Source organism: Pteropus alecto, unplaced genomic scaffold (genome assembly GCF_000325575.1).
Source record: "Pteropus alecto unplaced genomic scaffold, ASM32557v1 scaffold94, whole genome shotgun sequence".
Lineage (NCBI taxonomy): Eukaryota > Metazoa > Chordata > Mammalia > Chiroptera > Pteropodidae > Pteropus > Pteropus alecto.
The window spans coordinates 3419991-3441566 of NW_006437736.1; the positions used below are offsets into that span (position 1 = coordinate 3419991).

At 46.5% G+C, this 21576-nt stretch overlaps 1 protein-coding gene and 1 pseudogene across 1 annotated transcript in view; both read right to left on the bottom strand.

Annotated features, from left to right (window-relative positions):
- BTBD11 (BTB domain containing 11) overlaps positions 1-21576 on the bottom strand; it is a 262548-nt gene that overhangs the window by 109875 nt on the left and 131097 nt on the right. The window lies entirely within an intron of this gene.
- Positions 17588-17703, bottom strand: LOC112481924 (annotated as a pseudogene).

Consider the following 21576-nt stretch of genomic DNA (forward strand, 5'->3'; position numbering starts at 1 on the left):
CATCATTACCATCATCACCATCACCGCCATCACCATCACCATCACCACCATCACCATCATCACCATCATCACCATCATCATCATCATCATCATCATCATCAGGGAAGGAAATTACAAAGAAGAGCAAAGGCCCAGAGGCATGCGCTGTGCATATCGGTAAGTAGTTGGCACAAAGGGTGCAAGACGAGAACAGAAGGTACAGAAGGTGGGAGAAGAAGCTGGACTGGGAAGCAGGGTGGACCACAGAGAAATGTGGGCATTGGGCCAAAAAGGATTTGGACTTAAAAACCAAACCTTCACCTTCCAGCTACTGTGTGTCTCTGTCTTCTCCCTTTTACAGCCAAAATTCTAGAAAGAGGTCTTCAGCCACGATCTCCATTTCTTCCTTTCCCTCACTATCTCTATACATTGTTATCTCCATTTTTGCTGAGCGCCCAGCAAGTTCATGTTCATCCTTCAAGGCCCAACTGAAATTTCCCCAGACTCAAAGAAGCAGCACGCCCTGTACTTAGGAAGCTCCCAGTCCAGAGGGAGATCCCTTACAACAAGGAAACCAGACCCGGCATGCCTGCTGGGTGCTGAAACAGAAAGAGGTGGGGACCGGGGTGGGGGAGAGGGTCACAAAAGAGGAAGTGGCCCAAGGTGACCTCTCGGGCTGTCCTATCCATATTAGCCAGATGCAGCCAGCCTCCCCCCACAGTCAGCTCAGGAGCAAGAGGAATTGATTAAAATCTGGGGTAGAGAATGTTGGTGCTGAGAGCAGGGCACAGAGGCAGCCATGCTGTCATTAAGGCGCTGTGCACGGTACAGGGTGCACAGAGACAGCATGGCAATGGTTTGGCTCTAACCCTGATAGCAGCATAAGTAAGAAAATCAACTGTTAAAGGACCACGAAGAAACAAAGGGCAGAATACTCCGCTCATTCACTCCTTCAGTGAGCATCAGCTGAGCACCCACTCGTTGCTAGACACAGTGCCAGGTAATGGAGATCCGGCAGCAAAACACCGGAAATCCTTGCCATCTTGGTACATGTGCTCCAAGGACATAATTAGAATATGAAGCCAGTTGGCAAGTAAGTGCCACGGAGAACAACAGAGCAGGAAAGGAGGTTGGGGAGTGGGTCACATCGAGGAGAGTCTTGAAGGAAGTGAGTATGAAAGCCAGGCTAATATCTCAGGGAAAATCCAGAATGGCAGAGGGGACAGCAAGGGTAAAGGCCCTGAGGGGGTGGGCTTGGCTTGCTGGAGGCAGGAGCGGAGAAAGTGAGGGGAAAAGTAGTAGGCAAAAGGGTCAGAAAGGCAGTGAGGGCAGATGGGGTAGCGCCTCATGGGCGACTCGACTCTGGCTTTTACTCTGAGCGAGATGAGAGCCACTGGAGTGTTCTGTGCAGGGAAGGGATGTGATCTGACCTTTTCGGAGGGTCACTCAGGCTCGTGGGTGGAGACCAGACTATAGGGAGTAGCCAGGGTAGAACCCAAGTAGTCGTGGTGGAGCTGGTACACAAACGATTTTCAATATAAAGTGGATATAACGCCAATGGAGTTGCTAATCGCATGTAGGATGTAAGAAAAAGAGGGGACCCATGAGTAACTGCAAGGTTTTTGACCTATACAATTGAAAGAATGGATTTATCATTTACTGAAATGGAAATACTACAGGAGAGTTGGGTTTGGGGAAAAGATCAAGAGTTTAGTTTTGGTCACATTCAACTGGAGGTACCTGTTTGACACCCAAGTAGAGTCGCTAAGCTGGCTTCCCTCCTCTCTCTCCCCACCTCCTACAAGGTAAAGTCTTGTTTAAGCCCCATGGTGGCTTATGCTTCTTTTGGTCTTTCCTCTCCCCCATCACTGGGGAGTATTGTCAAATATCCTTACAGATCCTGGGTTATCTCCTTTGCCCTCCCTCCTCTCCCAGGGTCTGCCTTTATCGCATTATACTTACAACTTCCCCATAGAGTCTTGAGCTACATCCATCTCATAAGGGCTTAAGAGGAGAGGAAGACTCATTTTCCTATTTTCCGTATCTCTGCAGTGAGGAGTGCCTGGAGTCCTGCAAGGCTTGTGAACATCTGCTTCAGTCCATGATTCCTCCTAAGGGGTTCAGTAATAAAATGGTATTTTAGACCGCTAGCTAGGTCTTGGGTAGCTGTGGAAATGTCAGAGGTTGGTCAGATTTTAGAGATCATCTGGCCCCTGGGAGCATGGGTTGTGACCCTTTGGAAATTTTCTGACAAGCGTCACCCTTGCTCCCTACACAGCAGTGACACTTTTGTGCATAGTGGCATGTGGTGGCGATAAAACTCAGCCCTGGGTGTAACTGACAGGGAAGTTGTGTGTTAGAATGTTCTGAGTTAAGAAATGGTCTGACATTTCAATTAATACATGTCAATAGGCCAGGGTAAAATAACGAAGAGGCAGCTTTTTGGAAAATGGAGTCTTGTTCTCTCTCAAGGTGCCCATGCATCTTCCTTGAATAATTGCAATCTAAATTAATTTATCCACCCATATATCCAGGTTTTTATATATAGAGGACCGTCTTTTACTAAACTAAAGGGTAACGAATTATTATTTTTAAAATATGGGTGCCCAGTTGTTCCAGCACCATTTATTGAAAGGATTATTTTGGCTCCATTGTATTGCTTTTGCTCTTTTCTCAAAGATCAGTTGACTATATTTATGGGGGGAGGGTCTATTTCTGGGCTGTCTATTCCATTTTTTTGATCTACTTGTCTATTCCTTTGCCAACACCACATTGTCTTGATTACTGTAACTTTATATTAGTCTTAAAATCAGGTAGTATCAGGCCCCCAAATCTTCTCCTTCAAAAATGTGTCGGTTATTCTGAGTTTTTGCTTCACCATATAAACTATAGAATCAGTTTTTTGGTAGCTACAAAATAACTTGCTGGTATTTTAAGACTGAGTTGAATCTATAAATGAAGTTGGGAAGAAAGGACATCTTGACAATATTGAGTCTTTCTGTCCATGAACATGGAACATCTTTCCATTTGTTTAGTTCTTCCTTGATATCTTTCATCGGATTTTATAGATTTTTTTTTTGTAGATTCCCTCATATAGATCTTATACAAGTTTAGTTATATTTATACCAAAGTATTTAATTTGGGGGCTACTAACGTAACTGGCATTGTATTTTTAAATTCAAATTCCACTTGTTTATTGCTGGTATAGAGGAAAGCAACTGATTTTTGCCTATTAATCTGCAACCTTCCTATAATTGCTTATTAGTTCCAGGAGGGTTTTTTTTTGTTGTTGCTTCTACACAGATGATCATGTTATTTGCAAACAAACACAGTGTTCTTTCTTCTTTCTAGTCTGTATACCTTTTTGTTGTTGCTTCTACATAGATGATCATGTTATTTGCAAACAAAGACAGTGTTCTTTCTTCTTTCTAGTCTGTATACCTTTTATTTCCTTTTCTTGCCTTACTGCATTGGCAAGGACTTCCAGTATTGATGTTGAAAAGGAGTGTTGAGAGGGGACATCCTTGCATCGTACCTAATTTTAAAGGGAGAGCTTCAGGCTTCTCACCAGTAAGTAGATGTTAGCTGTAGGATTTTTTTTAGATTTTTTTTTTTTATCAAGTTGAGGAAGCTCCCCCATTCCTAGTTTACCTGAGGTTTTTTTTTTTTTTTTTTTATCATGAATGGGTAGATTTTGTCAAATGCTTTTTATTCACCTATTGATTGGCATAATTTTTCTTCTTTAGGCTGCTGATGTGATGGATTACATTAATTAATTTTTTTAATGTTGAACCACCATTGTACAACTGGAATAAACCCTATTTGGTCATGGGGTATAATGTTTTTTCATAACTGTGGGATTATCTTTACTGATATTTTGTTGAGGATTTTTGCATCTGTGGTCTGCAAACAGACACAGTATGTTTTATATTCTTTTACATTTGTTGAGGGGTGTTTCATGGCCCAGAATATGGACTATCTTGGTAAACGTTCCATGTGAGCTTGAGAAGAGTGTGTGTCTGCTGTTGCTGGATGAAGCAGTCTATAGATATCCATTATATCCAGTTGATTGATGGTGTTGTTGAATTAACTATGTCCTTGCTAGTTTTCTGACTGCCAGATGTGTCCATTTCTGAAAGAGCAGGTGCTGAAGTCTCCAACTCTAATAGTAAATTCACCCATTTCTCCTTTCGATTCTATCAGTTTTTGCCTTTTCTTTTTAAAGGGTATGTTGAGGCTATTTTTAGCTATTTCCCAGGTTAATTTTAATTCTGAATCATTAAGTACTTGAATATGGTTCAAATGGTAAAGGTTATCGCACTAGAAAGGGAAGGAGATGATGGACAGCAGGGGTGGTAAGGAGATATCTGTCCATTCAAGGAAACCTCTGCATTCATTATGTAAATATACATATGTGCCCTAACACAAATTTAGCTGTATCCTTCCCTGTCGCCAACTCTCCAATTCCACTGTGTCTCACTGAGACTCTCTTGAAACACAAGTTAATAAATGACTCCTGGGTAGAGTTATTGGTGAAAAGGATAGATTAGAAGTTTTAAAGAAAAGTGTTACTAACACCTTAACACCCCCACTGAAAATTTTTCTGTTAGAGAAATAAAAGGGGCCTCAAAACAGGGAGATTTCATGCCAGCTGTTGGAGCATTTTATGCCAAAGACAAATATTCACACACTTGTCATCCCTAGGATGTCTAGAAGCCACTTCCAGGTAACAGTGAGGGGACCCTCTACAGCAGAAGCCCATGTACCTGGCAGACTTCCAACTGGAAATCTCCTTCCAGTGGAACTTCTTCTGCAGAGTAAGAGCATGAGGATCATCAATATTCATAACAAAGGCCCCCAAGGCCTGTAAGATCCTGAATCATCCAAGAAAGATTAGATCACGTTGAACCGAGCTTTAGTGTTAAGTAGATTTAATGGTATTCTAAGTCTTCAAAGACTGATTATTTTTAATTTAAACAGCCTAGTGACTATAACCTATCACTTACTTGATATGACATAGCGAGGAACTATTTACTCGATGTTTAATAAGTTGAAATACCCTATGGCTGACGGTATATAATGACAGAGGCAAGTGTCTACAGGCGTAGAGATTAGGCTAACATTTTGAGATGTAGCTAAATGCTGCTGTTAATATAGTTTAGATGTTAATGGCACGCACAAGCATAAATCTGCCATTTGCAGCTATGCATGTGTACACCGATACAAATAATTAATAGGGCTTTCACAATCCATCAAAAATACAGCAGGTCCTTGAAAAATGTTTCATTGTCATTCTATTATAATGTTGATGAGATGCCGTAGGAACTTACCTCTTGTTTCTATCAATTAGCCTATGGTAAAACTGGTTTCGTTATATGTCCTTTTGCTTAAAGTCGCAGTACCTATCGAGGATGTTAAGTGAGGGTTTACTGTACAAAGATTACTAAATTGGCTTTTAAAAACATTAGAAACCCATTAGGCTAAATTCAGCTGCTGATTACAGAGCAGAGTAAACCACGAGAGGACTCTAAATTCTTGTTTGTTGCTGCTGTCTAACGGTACTGCACTTTCGATAAGGCCTTGGGCCCCCGGCGAAGTGAACACGTGGTCCTTGCTGGTGAAGAGGGGCCCTATCCAGCCATACGCCTCGATAAGAATGCTTCTGGGGAGATGCTCTCTCCTGGCACCTGTTCTGGGAGCGCTATCAAAGAATATATGAAACAGCCCTGCTGTAACTCAATGCTTCTCAACGTTTTTTCTTTTTTCTTTTTAACTATAGCCCTCTCTTCACCAAGGAGAATTTTTGAACATTTTCTTCCATCCTGCCCCCCCCACCCCCCACCTCCACTATATTCACCATGTCTTTTATTTTCTGTATGCTGATGTTTTGACATCGGGGCCTTGTTGACTCTGTAGGGACTGCCCCACCGAGGTTAGCCAGTTCCTAGAGAGAGCAAACAACTCGCCAGTGAGTGCACTTTGCCGATGCCAATCAGCCAGTCCTGAGCCCACATTCACAACCACCTCCTTAATCAGGCTCTCAGCTCCAGACCACTATCCACCTGCTCTAATCACCCCTGACCAGGTATCATACAACCAAGGACAGTCCCCACGCCTCCCCCTAGCTGTTTAAAATGATTCAAACCAGTCAATCCTAAATCTGCTCGCCCTGCCTCTCCAGCTCCTTCACAGGAAATCACAGTACAGGCTCCTGCCCACAGGTCTCCCTCTTCCTCTGCCTCCTGACACCTGCCCCCCACCCCCGCCCCGTGCTTCCTTGTGGCACACCCCTTCATCTTGGGAACTGAGACTAACGAACTATATTTTCCATGGCAATTGTTTCTTGATCTGTTGACTTCACTGTCCCTCAGATTTTCTATTAATATATTTTTAAAACACCCCACCCCACAAAATTTTCATACCGTAGATGACACACTGTGCATCTGTTTACGTATTGTGCCCTTGGGAGGGTCACAAATTATTGTAATAACTAAAGGTTTTTTAATTTTTATTTTTATTTTTTATCTCCCAACAACCATTTTCATCCCCTCATTGCTATTTCGCCCCCATGGAAAACCTGTGGGTTAACCAACCTTCACGGCACATGAGTATAACTTGGGGAGTTTTTAAAAGTACCTACACCAACCAGGTCCCCATCCCAGACCAATGAAACCAGAATCTCTGGGGTGGGGCTCATGTACGGGTGCTTTTTCAACATTCCCCCCGGTGATTCTAAAGTGCATCCGGGTTGAGAACCTCTGAGTTAACCCGAATCACAGTTGCTGCCAAACCCGCGCTGCCCTCACCCCCCGCCCCCCTCCGCCGGCCCCGCCACCAAGCCTGGTCCCCACACACCACATTTATTTTTATAGAAGAGAACCACGGGAAAAAAAACAAAAAACAAAAAAACAAATGACTCAGGATTCCATGGCACTTCCGCACTTCTGAAAGTTCTATCCTGTTTGATCCCAGGAATTTGGTATTTAAGTGTAGACATATAATTGTTATAGCCACTGTTACAGTGGCTATTGTTATAGCCACTTTCTTGCAGAAAGTTGAACAGTGGCCCCTCAAAAGATATGTCTGTATCCCTGGAACTGTGAATGTGACCATATTGATTAAAAAGATCTTTGCAGATGTAACGAAGGGTCTCAAAATGAGGTCATCTTGGATTTAGGGTGGGCCCTTGATCCAATGACATATGTCCTTATAATATAAAGGCCGAGGGAGATTTGAGACAGAGACAAAGAGACAAGACCACGTGAAGACAGTGACAGAGACTGGAGTGATGTATCTACAAGCCAAGGAGCACCAAGGACCGGTATCCATCGCCAGAAGCTAGGAGAGAGCACAGCAGATTCAGCCTCAGAGCCTCCAGTCGTAAATAACCCTATCGACACCTTGATTTTGGACTTCTGGCCTCCAGAACTACAAGAGAATACATTTTTTGCTGTTTAAAACCACATGGTTTGTGGTACTTTGCCTCGGCAGCCCTAGGACTGATTTCTCTATGACTTTAAAAGTCTCTTACCACCTAGACCAAAGTTTTGAGCCCATGACCACTCTCCCCACTGCAATGACTTTCATGGCTTCCCACTGCCTTAGAGGATGAGATTGAATCTTCCTAAGCCGGCATTTAAGCACCTCTGTGACCTTCCTGTAACCTAACTGTCCAATTGAATTTCACACCACTCCCAAAGTGACAGAGGACTCGCTTTCCTTGAAAGGACTCCCCACCTCCACGCCTTCGCTCATGCGGTTCCTCCCATCTAGAGTGCCCTTCCCTCGGCTTTTACAGGGAGCAACTCCACCTATTCTTCAAGGCACAACTCAAATGCTCCCTCCTTCAGCTAACTGCCGCACATTTCCCCAAGCGACCGGGCCTCCCTCTTCTCCCCACAGCAGCGTGACTTATGCGGCTTCCAAGTCCATTCAGCAAATGGCAAGATAATAATAATGATACTGATGAAAACAACAGTTAGGACTTCGTATGGCAATAAGTGCTTTCCACGTATTAACCATCTTAAACCTTACCAAACTCCTCTGCCGTTGGCATTATTATTGTTACCATTTGACAGATGATGAAACCGAGGCACAGAGAGGACAGGTTGCCTCCCTGAAGTCACACAGCTGGGAAAGGGCAGAGCTGGGACTGGAACTTAGCATGTCTGGCTTCTGAGTTTGTGCTGCTCGGAACGAAAGGCAGGGGCCAAGTCAGGAAAGGAGCCGTGGGCATGTCAAAAACGCCTGGATTTTATGCTAAGATTAACCAAGAGCCACGTAAAGGCTCTTAGGGGAGCAGAGAGATGATCTGGGCTGCGGTCGTCTGGGTGAGAGAAGATGGCAGCTGGGTCCTGGGGCGGAAGTGGCTGGGTGGGTGGGAACAGAGCCTCCAGAGTAAAAAGTCTGCTCGCTGCCTGCATCAGTCACACCTGGGTGCTTGTGAAAAATAATGTGGATCCTCAGACGCAGCCAGGATGGAGGACCCATGGTTTACACAGACCTGTAGTCTCAGTAGGGCAGGGAGGTGACTCTTATAGAGTGGGAGTGGGGGGGAAGGGTGACAGGCTCACAGCCTTTGGCAACTTGCCCAAGGCCACGCAGCTCATACACGTGGGAACTGGGACTTGAACCAACCTTGTCTCCCAAGTTAAGCACCACACTAATAGTAACCAGAAGTCAGAGATAATGGAGAGAAAGCTCAGAAAAGAATCTGAAAGAATCATTCTTAGTTGCCTGGAAGAACCCCCAAGACGACGTAGTGAAAAGTGGATGAAGGCAATGCAGACTGGGTGGGAGCAGTCTCCCTCTAGGGAACCAAGAATTAACCGGAAGGAGGAAGAAGCTCACCAGCCAAGCCAAATCTCAAGGGAGGGGATCCAAATGGTCTTCCCTCACCGGAAGCCACTTGGCCACGCGCTGCACAAGAGCCTGGTCTCAGGGGCAGCAGGCTCCATAACAAAGAAATGGTCCTTGTCTTGTTAGGGTGAATTTGTAAGCCAGTTTGTTAGAAAGTCTTTGTCCGGAGGGCCCGGTTGCTAGTTAGGTGAATATTCTTACTATGTGAAGTTTGCACACACATGTGTATGCACACACAGGTATGGGTATACATACACACCCCTCACTCACAGTTGCCTATCTATCCATTTATCATATGTATGTATGTATGAGAAAAATGACACACTTTGCCTGGGAGAAGTTTCTCAACAGATAGGAATATCCAGTTGGAAAGTTGATGGTCTGTTATTTAGAACCAGTGAGTCATGAAATCACAGACGTTGAAATCTGGGAAGGGTTAGATGCCACAAATCCAGCCCCTCCCTACTGAGAACAAACACTTCCTGAGTACCTACACTATGTGCCAGACCCTGGGCATGAGGTGGTGAAGCCATGGTCCCTCTTACGAAAGTTTACAGCTAACCCCTTTATCTTAGAAATGACAAAACAAATGTTTAACCAGAGAGGCTAAATAACTCACTTGAGGTCACACTAATTTGATTTAACTCCATTTCTGGATAATGGAAAAGCACTTCCAGTTCCCGGCAGGAGTTACCAGTTTTGAAAGAATCAGAATGCAATACTAAGTTCTTAACGCTGTGTGTTAGGCAAAATAATGATCCCCCAGGATGCCCACATCCTAATCCCTTGTTAAGTTACATGGCCAGGGAGAAAGGAATTAAGGTAACAGGTGAAATTAAAGTTGCTCATCAGCTGCCTTTAAGATAAGGAGATGATCCTGGATCACCTGGGTGGGCCCGGTGGAACCACAAGCTCCTTTAAATGGAAGAAGGGAAGGCAGAAGACTCAGTGTCGGAGTGATGGAGCGTGATGAGAAAGACCTGACAGGCCATAGCTGACCTTGATGACGGAAAGAGCCCATGAGCCAAGGAATGGGGGCAGCCTCTAGAAGCTGGAAAAGGCAAGGAAAGGGCTTGATTCTCCCCTCGAGCCACCAGAAAGCTACACAGCTCTGCTGACACTGGATTTTGGCAATATGAGACTCATCTGGGACTCGGACTTCCAGAATTATAAGAGAACAAATTTACGTTGTTCTAGGCCCCTCAGTTTGTGGTAATCTGTTACAGCAGCCACAGGAAACTAATGCTCCCTATAATTAGGCTGAGCCTTACACAGCTCCTCAGGGTGCTGGGGGCCTGCGGGACTCATTGTGAAATGAACATCACTTTTCTTTCTAGAAATCCAGACATCTCGTTTCACTTTAAAACTTAGGATCTGCTTGCAGTCAGGATACCTCTCTTCAGCCTTTGCCTTTTTCTCTGTGGGTGAATTCCAGTGTTTAATGCAGAGACAGAGATGGCGAGATGCCATTTTTCATAGCTTTCTTCCTCAGTTCTTCCAGATACTTCTCTCTGCCGCTAGATCGCTGTTTCTAGCATTTTATTTTCAGAAACACTCTTGGCATTCATTCCTTGCAGCCCCTTGAAGAAGTGATCTTGTGGCTGGTGCTGCTCTCCTCATGGCCCCAGCCTCCTTTGCTTCCTGTTTCTGCTTGGAGACTGTCTTCTGCTTCGAGGATGTGCTTCAGATTCAAGGCCCTTCTGACGCAGATAGAAAGCAGAGGACCTTACGGAGAGGGGCCAGGCTCCGTGTTCCGGCGTGAGGAGGGGGATTTACTTCTGCTCAGCAGGTGGGAAAGACCCACTTCCAGGAGAAGGGAGGATGCATCCTGGGGGATGGAGATGGGTGACAAATGGCTTCTCTGGGGACTCAGAGAATCAGAATATCGATCTTCTGACAGTGAAAAGCTGTCCCTCCTAGCAATGCGAGTGATTTTGAGAAATGCCTTGTCATCCATTATTCAACAAAATATTCACCAAAAATATTCTTAGTGCCAGATTCTGTGCAGGGGACGTGATGCTGCTGCTGCTGCTGCTGATGATGCTGATGAAGAAGCAGATGGTGATGATGGTGCAAACTAACGCTCACCATGTACCAGGCACTGTCCAGAGTACTTGCCATGTACTCACACATTTTATATATTCAGGTGGTGGGCATGAAATATTTGCTAAATTAATAAATTAATGAGTAGAGGATGACTTGGTCCCCACCACCCTCAGTTCATGACTAGGGGCAAGGGTTGGATTGAGCAGAATGAAGGGAAGATGTTAGAGGGCTAAGGGAAATAGAAAGGATAATGTGATCCAGTAAGACAGAACAGTGGTTAGGCGCGTGGGCTTTGGAGCCAGACTGCTGGGTTTAAATCCAGGCTTTGTCACCTATTAACTCTATTAACTCTCTTGACACATGAATGAATCTCTCGGTGCCTAAGCGTCCTCATCCATAAAGTGGGGTGATAGGAATAGCATAGGGCTGTTGTGTGTGTACCCACACCTGAAGAGTACCTGGTACACACGAGACACTCAATAACCCGTGTTTCTTATTATAAGGTGCTCAGCAGAATTCATCTAAGACACTCAGAGGCAGATCTGGTTGCTTCAGATGCTAATTTTGGCTTCTCTCCCAGTCCAGTTCTCAGCATCTCATCGGGAGTTTTTACTGCCTCCTGGATGCCCAAGTCCTCACTTCTGATCAAAACCTGACTTCCTATTTTCCATTTTCATCTCTCCCCAGCCCAGGAAGACTTCATCAAACAGATGACATTTGAGCTGAGTCTTTAGGAATGCGTGATTTTTAAAAAGGGAAGGAGTTAATAAAAAAGGAAGAAGGATCTGGTCTGGCTAGAGGAGGGAAGTAGGTTCGAGAGGTGCGTCCTGGCGGACGTGCAGGGCAGCAGGCTGTGCCTGGGGATAAGGCGGGAGGCAGAACTCTAGCGGGTAAACCCTTGATCACCACATCAACATTTTAGAAGTCCAGTGGGGAGCCAGTGAAGTATCCCAAGCTTTATAAACTGTAACCGCTACGCACATCCTGGGGGTGGGGGGGGATGTCTCTCCTAATGGTGGTTTTAGAACCAGCACAAACAGTAGCTGCAGTACTCATGGCATCGATAGTCAGAGCAGTAATAATAGCATGTGACATGACAGTGGCAGCATTGTGGGAACAGAGCCATCCATCCTCCTCGTCATCGCCATCTTACAGTTAACTTTCATTTAGTATTTACTAGGCGCTATTCTAAATACTTTGAGTTTTATCTCGTTTAAGCTTCACGATAACCAAAGAAGTAGCTACTGTTATTATCTCCATTCTACAGATGAGAACACAGAGGCAGGGAAGAGTTATGGGACCTGAGCGAAGCGGCGCTGGAACCCAGAGCCCCAGGACCCGGATGCTTGTAAAAGACTGTGTCAGGCACAGTGAGAAGCTGCCTGGCTTACCCAGTGGGAAGTGGACGTTAGGAGCTGATGCCTCAAATACCAGCTGAAGACAGGAAGGGACTCCCCCAAGTTCAGGGGGTATTCACAGAGCAGAGCCCCTGAGAGGTGACTGTGGCGGAGCCTTGGGAGGTGATAATTGAGGGGGGCAGCCAGTTCTAGCCACTTTGATGACTCTCTGGACCCTGTCAGGGATGGGGGGTCCAAGGATGGCTGCCCCCCTGTTCTAGTCATACCCAGGACAAGGCCTACAACTAGCACACAGGAGTAGGCAGAAGCAGGCCTCCTGCAGGCCCTTCACCATCTGGGGCTGGCCTCCTTGGCCATCACTCCAAGCATGTGGGGGTCTGGCCGGGTCCCTGAGTCCTCCATTGCTGCCTGCCTTGAGTCTGGTATACCTGCAGAGCACACAAACAGAGGAATACCACAGTGTGGCTGAGCCAGTGAGCCTGGCTTTCTCCTAAGCCTGGTCCAGCAGGAGGCAATGGCTAAGGCAAAATGTAATTAAACCCCAAGTGCTATTTGGCTCTGCTGCCTGCAAAACATGTCATGTCACCCTTCCACTCCCCTTTCCCAGTCACCAACGGAGAGGTGGCCTTCTTGAGGACAGCTAGAAGTGCAGACACTCCAGAGAGAGGTCCTGGCCACCCCCTGCCTTCCCTTGGGTCCTGAGAAGCGACAACCAGCCTGTTCTCTACCTCTGCATTTCCCCCGTTAGCGACAGCTCCCCAGAGTCCCCCCACAATCCCCTGGCAGGAGGCGGAGTTAAAAGTCCTGTTTTGCAGGCTCCAGGGGACTGCGATGCCATCTTTCCATGCTTTGATTAAGAATGACCCTCGGGGCCCTGCTGTAGGAGAGAGGAGCTCCCCTGATCTGCGGGGTACAGGAAAGGGAGCGGGAGCCGCAGAGGAAAGGAGCTCGGCAGGAAGGGGAGGTGCTGCCTGGGGACAGCTACTGGAGCCCTAGAGAGGTGGCAAGGAGAAGAGGGGGCCCTGCTGGGAATAACCCGGTATTTAGAACAGTGCGGGAGAGGCCCAGGCTTTGAAAACCCACAGGAGAACATGAAAGAGACCCAGAGGCGGATTTACTCAGGCGTCTGGTGGACACTCCAATGCCCTCTTGGCTCCTGGCTCCTGCAAGGCCAAGCCTTAGAGCTGGGGTCACTTGACTTCCTGGCCACACCCAGCTCAGGCCAGAGAAGCCTCTGGCCCCTGGCCTTTGGTCAGCTGGCTGAGGGGCTCCCTCTGATTTCTGGTTGGCTCCTTATCCTTGACTTTTTCCAGATTCCTCACCAGTGACTCAGCTCAATACCTCTGGGCTAGTCCTGACTTTTCTGTCCCAGCCCCCCTTACTGAAGGACCTGGCAGGACGCAGTCTGTAGGCCTAGAGTCCCAGCTGCCTAGCGTTTTCCCAGGGAATCTCACAGTGCTTCTCGGCTCTCTTTTGCTTCCAACCAAGACCCAAGATGCTGTGCTCACGTGCAACCCACACTGTCTGTGCGCTTGGAGCTGGACAGAGCAGGGCCCACCGCACCCTCTTTTCTTGCTTACTGTGTGGCTTTGGACAAGTCACCTGATCAATCTGAGCCTCGATTCTTCCGTCTGTAAAGTGTGGATAGTAATACCTCCCTTTGCAGGCTTGTTGTGAGGTCTAAGAGGGTAACATACTATTTCAGTTTCCTAGAGTTGCCATGACAAAGTACCACAAACTCAGTGGCTTCAACAACAGACATTTATTGCCTCAGTTCTTGAGGCTGGATGCTTGAGATCAAAGCGCTGGCAGGGCTGGTTCCTTCTGAGTGCCGTGACAGAGAAGCTGTCCCAGGCCTCGCCCCTAGCTTCTGCTGGTTTCCCTGGCATGGAGAAGCCTCACCCGACCTCTGCCTTCATCGTCCCATGGCGTTCTCCCTGGGCGCACGTGTGTCTGCGTCTAAATTACCCTGCTCCTGTGTGACCTCATCTTAACTAATTACATCTGCAATGACCCTAGTTCCAGACAAGGTGTCAGTCTGAGGTTCTGGGGGTCAGGACTTCGGGGAGGAAGACAATTTAACCCACGTACAGAAAGATACTAGGCGTAGGTGGGTTTTCAAGAAACGCCAGACCCTTTTCCTTCCCCAGAAAGGAGGAGCTGTCCTGAGGCTGAGCCGCTCTGCTGATGGGTGCAGGTTCTGCTTACTGGGAAAATACTGCTTGCAAGTGTCCTCAGGCACCCGCCTCCATGCTCTGGCCTGACTTCCCATCGGGGACGCCCTGCCTCACAGGACCTTCCATGTTCCACACCATGTTCCTCTGCATGACAGCTCCCCCGGTCCGTCACAGTGAAGGGACAGGGCCAAGGCTCGGCAGGGAAAGGCCAATCCACTCCCGGTCTTTCTCTGAGAGCTGGCTAAGTCCCCAGGTGACTCCTCTGGGCTGCAGCTTCGCTTTTTCCCTCTGTGTCCTATTATGATGGAAGAGGACTCTCTTCTTATATGGCTTGGCCCTGGGGAAGCTCTGCTCATCTCTCCAGCCCTGGGGGTTAACATGCTTCCTGTTTGTCTAATATTCTGATCCTAACAGCAGCACTGGGAAAACAATACCAACTAAACACTGACTCTGGGTGACACTCATTAGCCCAGGGTTCCTTCTGGGCACTGAGCTCACTCTGCAGCAGCAGCTGGAGGCCGCCAGGTTATCTCCTAGGAAAACAAGTGGTTGCCCGAGGGCACAGAGCTAACAAATAAGCAGGGAAGTCAGCACAAGGTTCTTCCCTGTGGCTGCCCCAAAATGTGCTTGTTTAAACCACCACGCTGTTTTCCTTTGGTTGTGCTGAGTGTGGTTGGTTGGCCTCCTCTAGAAGGACTGGGCAGACCTCTCAGGGGGGAGGATGAAGAGAGGACAGCAAGAGGACAGCAAGCGGACAGGGAAGGGGACAGTCTAGGGCTTGGGCACAGGACACCAAAGTGGGAGGAAGTGTGGGCCTGGCTGAAGCTTCTTTCTCTGCGTTTGTGGACAATGGCGCCTGTGTCACTGGTGTTAAGAGAGATAATGGGGTACGGCGGGGAAGGGGCCAGCTTTGGGGCCTAGAAGGGCCATCCTGCCATTCTCTCCACCTTCCCAGGGGACACCCTGGGCAAAGCACTCGCGTCTCTCTGGTCCTCAGCTTCCCCATCTGTAGGACAGAGAGAGGATAAGCACAGGCCGCACTTGGGTTGACAGCATCACCCTCATTTTTCGGATGAGAAAATAGTGTGGGGTCCATAAATGATCATTAGGAGGTTTCAGTCGATGGAGGTGAACATGAAGCATAACAGGAAAGGGGCAGGGTGGGAAGAGAGTCTTTCTATTCTCAAAATCTAAATTCTCATTCAAGGTCTTCAGAAACAGAACTATGTAAATTCTCCTCAGAGAATTTGGCTCCTTTTTACCACCCTCTCTCCCCAAGGCCCCTGGATGCCAACAGGCTAGCACCACGGCTCTACCCCATTCCTGGATGAAGTGCTTTATCATTAACACTGACAGCTCTGTGGGGGCAAGAACTGGGCTCCATTTAACCGGCAGTGACCGTTCTTAGCTCAAGGTCTGGTACAAAGAGAATGTTTGGCTCATAATGTTTGTTGAATGAATACATGAGTGAATGAGTGAACGACAGAACGAAAGCATTTAAAAGGAAACTGCACACTTCCAGGACCACATTCCCTGCTATTTATTAACATTGTGAGCGGACGTGAAGAACAGAGCTTGAAGACAGGGAGTGTGGACCTGCTCTCATCCACAGGACAACCAAGGTGCTAAGGCAAGGGGCTAAGGAGCTATGCGCCTAAGTGATGAATGAGTGAATGAACCTTGGAGAGCTGGTCTTCTCCTTATCTTTGGTCTTGGAGGCAGGTTGATTCCTCGGCCACAGAGGCCCCCGACTCTGATGTACAGTGTTATTATGCAACAATGACCCCCAGCAGGCTCTGGAGTCAGGCAGCTCTCAGTTCTAATCCTGACTGCGCCTCTCGCAAGCTGTGTGGTCTTGGCCAGTGATTCTGTCTCTCTGAGCCTCTCTCCTCATCTACAAAAGGGACCTATCAACAGCTCAGGGTGATTGTGAAAACCGAACGATGTGAGGCAAGCTTTTATTTAAAAGCTCCTAGTGCAGTCCTGGAAAAAGTGCATGTGGCTAATAACGTGACAGTGACTTTTCTCCCCTCGTCCTTGTTGAAGCACATTGCCCTGTCCAACCATGCCTGTTTCTTCCTCTACGAAGTATGGCCAATGATACCTGGCCAGCCTCCCTCAAAGGACTGTTGTGAAGAGATAAAGAAAATGGAAGAGCTTTATGAACATAAATGCACCAAGAGAAAGGGCTGTTTTCATTCTGCAGTTAACTCCTTTGGGTGTTTGTTCCAATTTGATTCCTAAGGCTGTTACTGCTTCCTGGGTTGGCCTCCTCCTGGTGAATATCCACATCTCTCTCTCCTGGACACTATCATTTCTGATCTTATAGCCTGAGAAGTCCGGAGGCAGTACTATGACACCACCTGCGCCCATTCCTCCAGTCTGGATGGAGTAATATTCTTATCAAAGTGGATAGAAGATACTCTCTCCAATCCATTCTATCCAACAGCCATTGCCAGTTTCAGTGATGACAGTCAGGCCAGCTCTATGTCTGGGTAGCTGGAGCAAAGTATGATTAAAAAGTCTATGGAACGAGACCCTTCTATGAGTGGATCTCACTTTTGCAATGGGCCTATAATTCCCTAATTGTTGCATATAAATGTAATTTCTGTCAAATTATATTTTAAATACCTAAGGGTACCTCCTTACATCATGAAGCCCTACAACACATCTTTAAAAATATTTTTTTAAGGGTCAATGGCATGGTTTATTAAACTATTCCATTATTCAGGGACATTCAAGTTGCTTTCACTTGGGGGTTATTGTAAGATGATGATGATGATGATGATGATAATGTGAGGTTCGTGGATATCAACATATACGTAGCTTCTGTGAAATCTGTATTAATCTGAGGATGGATTCCTAAAAGTTGAAGCACTGGATCGGAGTAAGAACCACTTCTGAAATGGCTTTTGACATGTATTGCCAAATTAGTTTTCTAAAGATTGTGCCCCAAGTAATACACATAAGTGCCAATTGCACCATGCCTTCACCAGCATTAAGTATTATTAAGACAGCCAGATATCAAGCCAAATAGCATGTTGGGAATAGAAGTACACTTTACAAGGAGAGCTTGAAATGTCTTTTTATTTCTTCTTGGAAATCATAGTCATTTTTGATTTTTCTTTCTTTCTTAAACCCAGATTTCTTTTCTTTTCTTTTTTTTTACGCCTACAGCACCTGGTCTTCCTAGGTGGTCTCCCATCCAAGTACTAACCAGGCCCGACCCTGCTTAGTTTCCAAGATCAGACATCAGACTTGTTCAGGGTGGCATGGCCGTAGACCATGGACCATGGCTCTACTGGCATGCAAACCCAGGACCTTTTGTGTGTAAAGCAGACATGCTAACCGCTACATTGTAGAACCACGTCCCAGATTTCAAACATTTACCAAGTCTTTAGATTTCTTCATTCCTAAGTTCTCTTATACATTTTTTCCATCCCTGTAGGTTTCTCCTTAGTTCAGCCCCTTAACATCTCCCTAGTGCCCTGCTCTAACGACCTTTCTGAAGGTCTGCCTTGACTTTCACTCTCACCTCTGGGTTATCCTGTCCAATTCCTCTTTTAAAAACAAAGTTTTGGATGGTGGTGGTAGCTGCACACCAATGTCAAGGTACTTAATGGTAGTAATGTGTATATTTTAAAAACGGTTAAAATGGTAAATTTTGTTTTGTAGTCTTACCACACTTAACACACACACACACACACACACACACACACACACACACACAGAGAGAGAAAACAAATGGCTCCCTGCATCTACCAGACACAAGTTCAAAGTGTTCAGCCTTGGCTTTTAAGCTTCTCCACAATCATAACAAAACCACAGTAATCACAACACAACCACAGTAATCATAACTTAACACTGAGCTAATATCACGCTAAGCGATTTATAGGCCTCGTCTTGGTTGATCCTCACACTGTTCCTGTAAAATAGACATTATTATTATTCCCACATTCAGATGATGAAATCAGGGCATGAAGAGATTTTTTTTTTTCCTTTTAAAATCAACTTTCTCGTGGTACAATTTACATACAATAAAACATCCATTTTTAAGTGGACAGTTTGTTGAGTTTTCACAAATGTCCAACCTGTGTAACTAAGACCCTGATCAAGTCCTAGTACATTTTCATCATCCACCAAGAGCCAAGGGCACACTATCAGCAAAGGGAGTGGCTAGGAGTTGAATCCAGGCCTGACTCTAGAACCAAACTCTTGGCCACTCTGACCCTGCAAATCTCCCATCACAGCTGTACTGCCTCACATGTGTCCCCTTGAAGCCAGCCCCTTGTACTGGAACCATACTTTCCACCTGCCACCGCTGCACCTTTGTAAAGTGTCCCATGCTGGGATGCCTGAATACAGAATACGGAATACCATCCCTCCTTCAGCCTTACCAAATCCCACCCCTCCCTGAGAGTTTAGCTTCAGCCTTTTTCCTCCGGGAAGTCTTTCAGCCCTGACCCAGCTGACCCGAGGGCGGGCCTCCTCTCCTCTGAATGCTTTGTTATCTGCGTCACCCTCGGATGCTGCTGAAATACTCAATTGATGGTGATCAAATACCATTTGTACTTTGGTGATCTAAAAAAAACTGTTCTTCCCGTCTAATGGACCAGATGATCCCTGAGAGTCTCTCTGACGATGACTGTGATTTTGTGAGTGCAAAAATGTAGCTGGGGTCTTTGTCAATCAATGATCTTCCTCAAAGATCAACCCCGCTGGAATGAAAGGGGGTTGAATTATATGTGCTGAAATATTTCAAGGTTCTGGCAGAATTTATGCTGATCTACTCCTTAAGTGCAATCACTGAAAAGGTGGTCAAGTCACATTAAACACCAATGAACACAGCAGGTAACGTCCTTCCCTATTCGGAGGAACGCCTCCCGGCCAAGTTAAACAGACCACAGAACAGAGGATTAGCTGACCTTTTCCTATCGGCAGTCTGGAAGGTAGAGGCCTTGTGTCTTAGCAGCCAATACTGTGTAGAAATAATGAGCTGAAGGCACGAAGGAAAGGAAGAGCACGAGAAAGCCAAGAAAGGAGGGCTTCCTGCACCCGGAAAATCCCTTCCTTCTTCATCCATTTGCTGACCCCAGTTCTTTGAGGCAGGCTCAGTGCTAAGGCACAGGGGGTCCGGCGATCAATGAAATGATCTCCCCGGACTCGAAGGGCTCCCAGTAAGTGACCCCACTTCAGCCTTTAGCTACTGAGAATCTGCTATGTTCCAGGCACCAGGATGGGGTGAGGAGAGAATTTCTGCCCTAGAGGAAAAACTGGGGAAGAGAGAGACTTGGGTATACCTCATATAACACAATGGAATCTGGGCTGGGCAACAGTCCTTGCTCTTCATCTGTAAAATGGGGATAATAACAGCATTTAATGGCAAAATGATGAATGGACTGGCCTTTGAAGACAGACTTCCTGGGTTCAAACTCCATCTCACCTATGTACCTGCTGTGTGACTGTGGAAAGTTACTTAACCTCTCTGTGCCTTGGTTTCCCTCATCCATTAACTCTACTAAGAGCTGCTGTGAAGGTTAAATTCCTTAGGCCATGTGACAACGCTTAGAACAGTGTCTGGTCCATGGCATTCTAAAAACATCAGTGATTATTTTCCATTCACCATTTAAGAGAGTAGATATATTAAGTCATTTTTTTTTCAGATTATCCACACAGACTTTTTTTTTTCATGAAAATAATTCTGATCACAGTTTTGTGCAGTCCTAGAAATACTGCTTTCTAGAGAAAGTTATGTTATGTGTCAAGAAACTAAAAAAAAAGAAAGAAAACAACAGTCTCATGTATTGCCCTACACGTGCAATCCCTCTCGGGTAGAGTGGCTGACTTGTCTGCAAGCTTGGGTTATTCATTCCACAAGTTCAAACCTTCTGCTATGTTCATTGTTTTGGCCTACGATGTGCGTAAACATACACAGAGACACACACGGACAGACATGCCCAGAGTCCCCCAGAGAGCTTCCCTCTCAAGAGGCATTAAAGAAAGAGCTTCTACATGAACCTGATGACATTGTCAGGGTCCCTGGATCCAGCTGTGTCTGAAGCTAGAACCCTGGATGTTCTGGATACCGTATAAAACACTTGGCTGGATCCAGTCTGAGCAGGATTTCCTGCCACTTGCCAGAAGAGTCCACGCAGATACACAGCTACAGCCTTGGGCAAGTCGGTTCACCTCCCTTGGTTACAGTGCCTTCTTCTCCGAACATGGAGCAGGGGGACCCAATGACCTCCCAGGTCCCTTCCAGCTCTGTGCTGTGAGTCTGCTCAGAGGGCCACCACCAGTGGCCCAAGTCCTGAGTTCCTACTAGTAAAGGGGAGATGCACCGTGGTGTCCAGAGGGACCCAGGCCAAGTGGGTGCTGAGCAGGGTCTCTCGGGTCAGGCCTGGGTCCTGCCTGCATGGTCCCTTTTTGTACTGAGGGTTAATGGATATCACAAAACATTCTAGGCACCTGTTCACCATACTTAAGTCTGTCACTCCACAGGAGGCCAGTTAGCCCTCAGTTTCTTCTGGAAGCTTAGCAGAAGGCATGAACCCAGTGGTCCTGCTAAGCCCTGTGCATATTTACAAGGCAAGACTTCTTTTTCTCTAAAGCTGGGCTTCTCATCCTCAACACTAGTGACATCGTGGGTCAGATAATTCTTGTCATTGGGGGGCCGTTCTGTGCTTTTTAGAATGTTTGGTAGCATCCTTGGTCTCTAGCCATGAGATGCCAATAGCACTGTCACCCCTACTTGTGACAGCCCCCAAATGTGTCCAGACATTGTCACATGTTCCCGGGGGGAGCAAAATAACCCCCTGGTCAAAACCATTGCTCTAAAGAATGTTGATAGCCCGGAGAACAATACTCGGCTTCTAAGCCTGAAGTATTCATTTTACCTCTATCCTTCCCTCTTCCCAGCAAAATCAATCAAATCAAATCAAATCAAATCAATCAGTCAATCAGTCAGTCAATCAATTAATCCCTTTTCTTCCCTTTCCCATTGCTTTCGGCTTCCAGGCATTGCTCCTGCAGAATCCTGGGCTTATGACGCCTGATGCATCGCCGTAGTTTGTCATTGTTTTTGTGGTGATGGCTTCCTCTAAGAAGCTGATGCAGTGACCATTTCCCAAGTGAAATGCCACTTGTGCACATGCTCA